This window comes from Oryx dammah, unplaced genomic scaffold, assembly GCF_014754425.2.
Source record: "Oryx dammah isolate SB20612 unplaced genomic scaffold, SCBI_Odam_1.1 HiC_scaffold_17, whole genome shotgun sequence".
Classification (NCBI taxonomy): domain Eukaryota; kingdom Metazoa; phylum Chordata; class Mammalia; order Artiodactyla; family Bovidae; genus Oryx; species Oryx dammah.
Window position 1 is genome coordinate 52,072,896 of NW_024070201.1, and position 7,433 is coordinate 52,080,328.

Genomic DNA, 7,433 nt, shown 5'->3' on the forward strand with positions numbered 1-7,433 from the left:
GCCACCAGGATCAGGGCGTTTCCCACCAGGATGAGCAGGTAGATTAAGAGGAAAATGACAAAGACAAGGAGGAAGAGGATTCAGGCAGAGAGGGGATACCCACCAAGTAGAAGACAGGTGAGGAGCCCTTTGGTCCATTGCAGATGGCTTCCATTGTGAGTCGGTGCTGGATATCAGCAGACAGACTGGAAATATCAGTACATTCCTGTAAACCAGAACAAGCATGAAAATGTCAACTGAAACACGTATGTTTTTCTTTCCAACCATGGATTTCAATCCTAACAGTTTCTTTGTGCCTAGAATTTCATTGCACAACTAAGATGCCCAGGATGGTGAGTTGTCTAAGGAGCATTGGTTGCAAAGCTGGTCCTATCTGGTGGGGAAGAGAAATGGACATAAACCTCTGAAGGACTGTCAAAGGACAGGTAGAACACGTACCAAGAACTGGGGCCAGTGTGAGCAGCTCCCGGGACGCAGGGAGTCCCACATGTGGAATAAGTTTCTTACAATCAGCAGTATCCCATTTGGCAAAAGACTGGCTTGAAAATGAGCAAATTTCATATAACTGCTGCTGCTACTGCTGCTAAGTCACTTCAGTCGTGTCTGACTCTGTGCAACCCCATAGATGGCAGCCCATCAGGCTCCCCTGTCCCTGGGATTCTCCAGGCAAGAACACTGGAGTGGGTTGCCATTTCCTTCTCCAATGCATGAAAGTGAAAAGTGAAAGTGAAGTCACTCAGTTGTGTCTGACTCTTAGCAATCCCAAGGACTGCAGCCTACCAGGCTCCTCCATCCACGGGATTTTCTAGGCAAGAGTACTGGAGTGGGGTGCCATTGCCTTCTCTGTTCCATATAACTAGAGGTAGGCAAAGCTGGACATGGAATAACAGACTAGTTCCAAATAGGAAAAGGAGTACGTCAAGGCTGTATATTGTCACCCTGCTTATTTAACTTCTATGCAGAGTATATCATGAGAAATGCTGGACTGGAAGAAACACAAGCTGGAATCAAAATGGCCAGGAGAAATATCAATAACCTCAGATATGCAGATGACACCACCCTTATGGCAGAAAGTGAGGAGAAACTAAAAAGCCTCTTGATGAAAGTAAAAGAGGAGAGTGAAAAAGTTGGCTTAAAGCTCAACATTCAGAAAACGAAGATATGGCATCCGGTCCCATCATTCCATGGGAAATAGATGGGGAAACAGTGGAAAGAGTGTCAGACTTTATTTTGGGGGGCTCCAAAATCACTGCAGATGGTGATTGCAGCCATGAAATTAAAAGACGCTTACTCCTTGGAAAAAAAGTTATGACCAACCTAGATAGCATATTCAAAAGCAGAGACATTACTTTACCGACTAAGGTTGGTCTAGTCAAGGCTATGGTTTTTCCAGTAGTCATGTATGGATGTGAGAGTTGGACTGTGAAGAAGGCTGAGCGCCAAAGAATTGATGCTTTTGAACCGTGGTGTTGGAGAACACTCTTGAGAGTCCCTTGGACTGCAAGAAGATCCAACCAGTCCATTCTGAAGGAGATCAACCCTGGGATTTCTTTGGAAGGAATGATGCTAAAGCTGAAACTCCAGTACTTTGGCCACCTCATGAGAAGAGTTGACTCATTGGAGAAGACTTTGATGCTGGGAGGGATTGGGGGCAGGAAGAGAAGGGGACGACCGAGGATGAAATAGCTGGATGGCATCACTGACTCGATGGACTCGAGTCTGAGTGAACTCTGGGAGTTGGTGATGGAGAGGGAGGCCTGGCGTGCTGCGATTCATGGGGTTGCAAAGAGTCGGACACGACTGAGCGACTGAACTGAACTGAACTGACGCAAAGCTGGGGTCTTTTTGGCTAAAATGGTGCAGAGGAAGTTTAATATTTAGATATGAGCTAGATTAAAAATCTTTAAGCAACCGTCTGACCCTAGATCCATTGTTCTTTTTAAAAAGTAATATAACTGAGTGACATTAATCAGAATGAGGAGGATTCCCTTTCTATGATATCTTATTGATAGAGACAGCTGCTTTCCTCAAGGGCCACTACAAAATGCCATCTGCTTCAGCTGAGAACAGCTCCTCTTTCCATGGAGCTGCTGCTGGGGCTCTGTCTCAATCTAACATGAATGCCCTGGGACCTGTCCTTGGATCCTATCTCTTTGTCATGTCCAGGGACCAACCATCCTGCTCTGCCCAGATCTGCCTGGTTTTAGCACTGCTAGTGCCACATCCCAGGAAATCCCTTAGTCCCTGGCAAACTGAGATGTTAGTCGCCCTACTAGGGTAGGAGCATTTTATATGCTTTTGGTAAAAGGAGTCATTTTCCCCAGTGAATCCAAATGGAACATGGATTCTCCACCTATTGGGAAAAAAAGAAAAAACCAGACTCCCAGGCACTTCCTGGACCACTCCATGGTCTTCCCCACGCCCGGCTGCTGTAGCTCAGCAGGTATCACTGTTTAGCCACTTCATGCCCACTGTCTGGGCCCCAGTCCAGAGTGCACCAAGGGGAACTATAACATCTCAGAAGCAGTGTCAGGAGAGACAACCAAGCCCTCTGCAGACAGTAACTCCACTCCTGGGAGACCACTGAAGAAAGCTCCTGAGGATGCGTGGCAACCCAAGGCCCCCAGAGTAAGACTTTCCAACCCTCAGAACTGAGCCAATGGCAGTGTTGACTCACCCTTCATCTTGACTGAGAGATCCAGGGCCAGATTACATTGATGTTCACTGCTTCTCTGCCCCAGAAACCCCTGGAGCCGATCCACTTGATTTTCCAGAACCATCTCCAGCTTCTCTCCCTCTTCTAACAAAACCCTTCTTGTATCAAAGATTATGTAAGCACGAAAACTGCTTGCAGACAGTTGAGTCCCTAACCCTTTCTTTCACAAATGAATCTTTAGGCTGGGGTGGAAGTGGCGAGCAGCCTCAGGTAAACAGCTGGTCTGCACCAGCCTTGGTCCTGGAATCTAGGCCTCTAGATCTGGTCTTACACTCTTTCCACCAAGAAAGGCCACCTGGAGAATTCAGAAGCTCTGGTCTGCACCTGGCAAAAAAATAGGCCAAAAATTTCCTTTTCCTCTCTCTGTTTCTTAGACTGCTGTCAAAGACAGTTATGAATTTCTCTTTTGTTCTGAGGGTGTTTTCAAACAGTTTCAAGTGGACTGGTTACTAAACAGAGGCTCTGCATGGCTAGAAAAAAAAAATGCTATCCTCAAGAAGTGACTTAAGGGGACTTCCTTGGTGGTCCAGTGGTTGAGACACTGTCTTGCAATGCAGGGGACCCAGGTTTGATCCTTGGTGGGGGAACTAGGACCCCTCATGCTGCAGGGGAACTAAGTCTGAGAGTCACAGCTACTGAGCCTGTGAGCTACAACTTGAGAGTCTGCAACGCAAGGAAGGAAAGATCCCACATTCTGCAACTAAGACCTGATGCACCCAAATAAATTTTTTAAAAAAGAAAGAAATGACTTAAAGAAGAGGTGGGCTGGATGCTTCTGCATGCAAAAAAGTCATGGCAGTCAAAGCACCCATCCTGAGTAAAACTTGTACACTTTGTGCCTGGTAGAACCTAGCTCATAATAAACCCTCAACAAATACTTTTTAAATAAATGAATTAATGAATGAGACAGTTGACCCGAGTTCAACTTAACTTTTTTCCATCATAGACTAATCAGCAGGGATTTTTACTTTCTTTTGTTTTAGCATCTAAATTAATACAAACCATATTTCCGAGGAAGTTGATACAATTCTGAGATGCTGTTCTATCCCCACTGACTGAGCCCATGTGAGTGAGTTGTGTGAGGTTTGTGCAAGGTTTGCAGGGCTGTCACAGAATATCAGAGCCAGAAGGATCCTTAAAAGCAAGCAATGTAGTCCAATTCCCATGGCCCTCCCCTCATTTATCCAATAAAGTTACTCAGAGAAGGGAGTGACTTGCTCAATCAAGGTCACACAAAGAGATGAAAGTCAGATCCCCGACTCCCTGGCCAGGGTTCCCAAGAGTCCACCATGGAAGAGGCACTGAAACGCCCCTGTATGACAGCCAGGATCATTCATGATTCCCTCACCAGCCTGTGGCTTTCTTGGGGCTGGAGACTGAGCCAGCTCCTCTCCTGTAAGAGCAGCATCTCCGTGGGGCCCAGCACCTCGTTTCTCAGTGTTTCCACAGAGTTGTCCTGACCACCCCCCAGGGCTTTCCCTCCAGCGTCCTGCGGAATCAGACCCTTGATTCTCTGAAAGCTTCTGGCCCTGCTCCCTTACTGTTACTAATAGGGAGGAGGAGGCCTAGGGAGGGGCTGTGCCTGGCCATAGTTAAACAGTCAGTGAGTCAGCAGCCAGCCTGCATGCCCAGTAGCTTCAGCCATGTCCTATTGTTTGCAACCCATGGACTGTATGTAGCCCACCAGGCTCCTCTGTTCATGGGATTCTCCAGGCAAGAGTCCTGGAGCAGGTTGCCATGCCCTCCTCCAGGGGATCTTCCCAACTCAGGGATTGAACCCACATCTCTTACATCTCCTGCACTGGCAGGCAGGTTCTTTACCACTAGCACCAACTGGGAAGTCAGCCTGCAATGCTATAAATTGAGGCAGAAAGAGTTTAGCCCATTTCCCTTCTCTTGGAGCCCCTCTCATTGTGGGGTGAAGGTCCTTGACTGTCTGCCCCCTTAAACCATGTCTTTCCAGAGCCTTGTCCCTCCTTGGGCTCTGACAGGCTCTGGGCACTTCCTTGTAGCCTCCAAGTCTACATGAGGGGGGCTCAGCTCACCTGTAGCTCAGGCCACTCCAGCTGCCCCTTCCTCTCCCCAGGCCAGCATCACCTCAGTAGGGAGGACCAGGCTGGGTCTGAAACTGGATTCATTAGACCCCTAAGCCCTCATCCCTAGCCCATTGGGGTCCTGTCCCCTGAGGCCTCCTTCTAGGAGGGCCCTGTGTATTGCTTTTCTGGGGACTCCCAAGTGGCTGGTTAGCAGATACCACTGGGCTTTGCTGATATGAGAACAATATTAATAGTCCTCACTGGGGCACAGAACTCTGTGGTCTATGGAGGGTTTCCCACCAATTGAACAACAATTCAGAGCCCCACATGATAGGCGAGGAAACTGAGGTGCAGAGGTGAGAGGAATTGCACAACTCACACAGGACAAGGCAGGATCGAGATCTCAGGTTTGCTAATTCTTAGTCTAGCCTCTGAGCCAACGAACCACACAAAGGAGAAAAAGTTTGTAAAAAAATCTCCATGTAATTGTAAACTGTGCTATTGGCCAGAGGATGGGGTGTGGAGAACTTTTGAGGGTTTTGAATGGATGGGGAAACAGTGGAAACAGTGTCAGGGGGCTCTAAAATCACTGCAGATGGTGACTGCAGCCATGAAATTAAAAGACGCTTACTCCTTGGAAGAAAAGTTATGACCAACCTAGACAGCATATTAAAAAGCAGAGACATTACTTTGCCAACAAAGGTCCGTCTAGTCAAGGCTATCGTTTTTCCAGTGGTCATGTATGGATGTGAGAGTTGGACTGTGAAGAAAGCTGAGCGCTAAAGAATTGATGCTTTTGAACTGTGGTGTTGGAGAAGACTCTCAAGAGTCCCTTGGACTGCAAGGAGATCCAACCAGTCCATCCTAAAGGAGATCAGTCCTGGGTGTTCTTTGGAAGGACTGATGCTGAAGCTGAAACTCAATACTTTAGCCACCTCATGTGAAGAGTTGACTCATTGGAAAAGACCCTGATGCTGGGAGGGATTGGGGGCAGGAGGAGAAGGGGACGACAGAGGATGAGATGGCTGGATGGCATCACCGACTCGATGGACATGAGTTTGGGTAAACTCCGGGAGTTGGTGATGGACAGGGAGGCCTGGCGTGCTGTGATTCATGGGGTCGCAGAGTTGGACACGACTGAGTGACTGAACTGAAGCTAGAGGAACAGGTGTTACTGAGCAGAGAGCTACTCAGTTTCCCAAATGTTCACTCTCTCTCTCCTTGGCTTCTCTTTCTCTGTCTTTCTTAGATGGAGTTTGTTCTCCATCAAATGAGTCTGGGAGGCCATAGAGTGGATATGTGCTCAGGCCCTGGTGGCAGACCAGTTTGGGTTCAAGCCTGGCCTGGAGCTCTCTGAGGTTCTATTTCCTCTTTTGTTGAACGGGAGTCTGTTCTGTGCAAGCTCTGTACTGGTGAGGTGCAGGGTGAGAAGAGGCGAAGGGGGCCAGCAGTTGTCAGAAGCATCTTCCACCCAGGTTACACGACCCTGTCTCCCCCAGGACTGTGGGAAGGCCCATAACATTCCCAGTCCAGGTCTCGTCCATCTGAGAAAGTGGATGGGGTGGTCCAGAAATGTCTCCAGGAGGAGTCCATGTATCTCAGGAACATTTTTTTTTTTAATTTATAGGTTCCTTTACTTTTTATTAAATAACTATTTTATTTGTTTTTGTGGCCACACTGTGTGGCATATAAGATCTCATTTCCCTTACCAAGGACTGAACCCGTGCTCCCTACAGCAGAAGGGTGGAGTCTTAACCACTGGGCCACCAGGGATGTCCTATCTCAGGAATATTTTTGAGCTCCGAAAAGAAGACAGCCTGGCCCTCTAAATTCCTCCCTGCCCTGTTCCCACACCCAGTGGAGGCCAGCTGCCTAAGCCGCTCTGCCCTGGAAAGTCATCAGTGACGCTCTGTCTGTCTCCATCTCGCCCCTACTGCTCCTCACCTTCCCTGGTGTCAGGCTTCGACAGATCCAAGAGGCTGGAAAAAGAAGGTGCCAAGGGGGAAAGGGAAGTTATAAATACGTTGGGGGAGAGACTGGGCTGCCTCCTGGTGTGGGCAGGAAGCTGCTGGAGTGCTGGGGAGGAGAGTCCAGAATCCAGGGCCATTACTGGGGCCTCCAGCACACTCATCACTGTCACCATCATTCCTTCCACCAGGAGGCAGTGTGCCATTGGCTTTGGGGGCCACGCACTTGAGTTCAAATCCCAGCTCCTCCATTTGGGAAATGACGTCACTTCCCTCTTTGTCTCCCCTTCATGAACAGTAGGTAACAGCAGCGGCTATACTGGCTGGAGTGAAGGTTTAGCGAGACACTCTAGGCTAGAGTTCTTTGCAAGCTGTGAAGTGCTGTGAAGAAGTTTTCTATATTATCACCACCATAGTCACTGAGAGGCCACCCCCTAGATGTCTTCCCCTCTGTGGGGGGACAGCTTCCTCTGGTGAAGCGGCTTGTGCTGTTGGCCACAAGTGAGGTACAGGTACTGTGACAGCTGGTCATGTGAGGGGATATGTGCCTGGTGGTCAGGTCTTAGGTACCAGTGCGTCACTGTCTCCTCAGGTAAGGGGACCTGTGGTGACCAGTCACCCCTGAGGTACCCTTGAACTGCTGTGACAGCCTCCACTGGTGAGGAGAGGGGTGGTATCAGCCACGTCTGCTGTGACAGCCTCCACTGGTGAGGA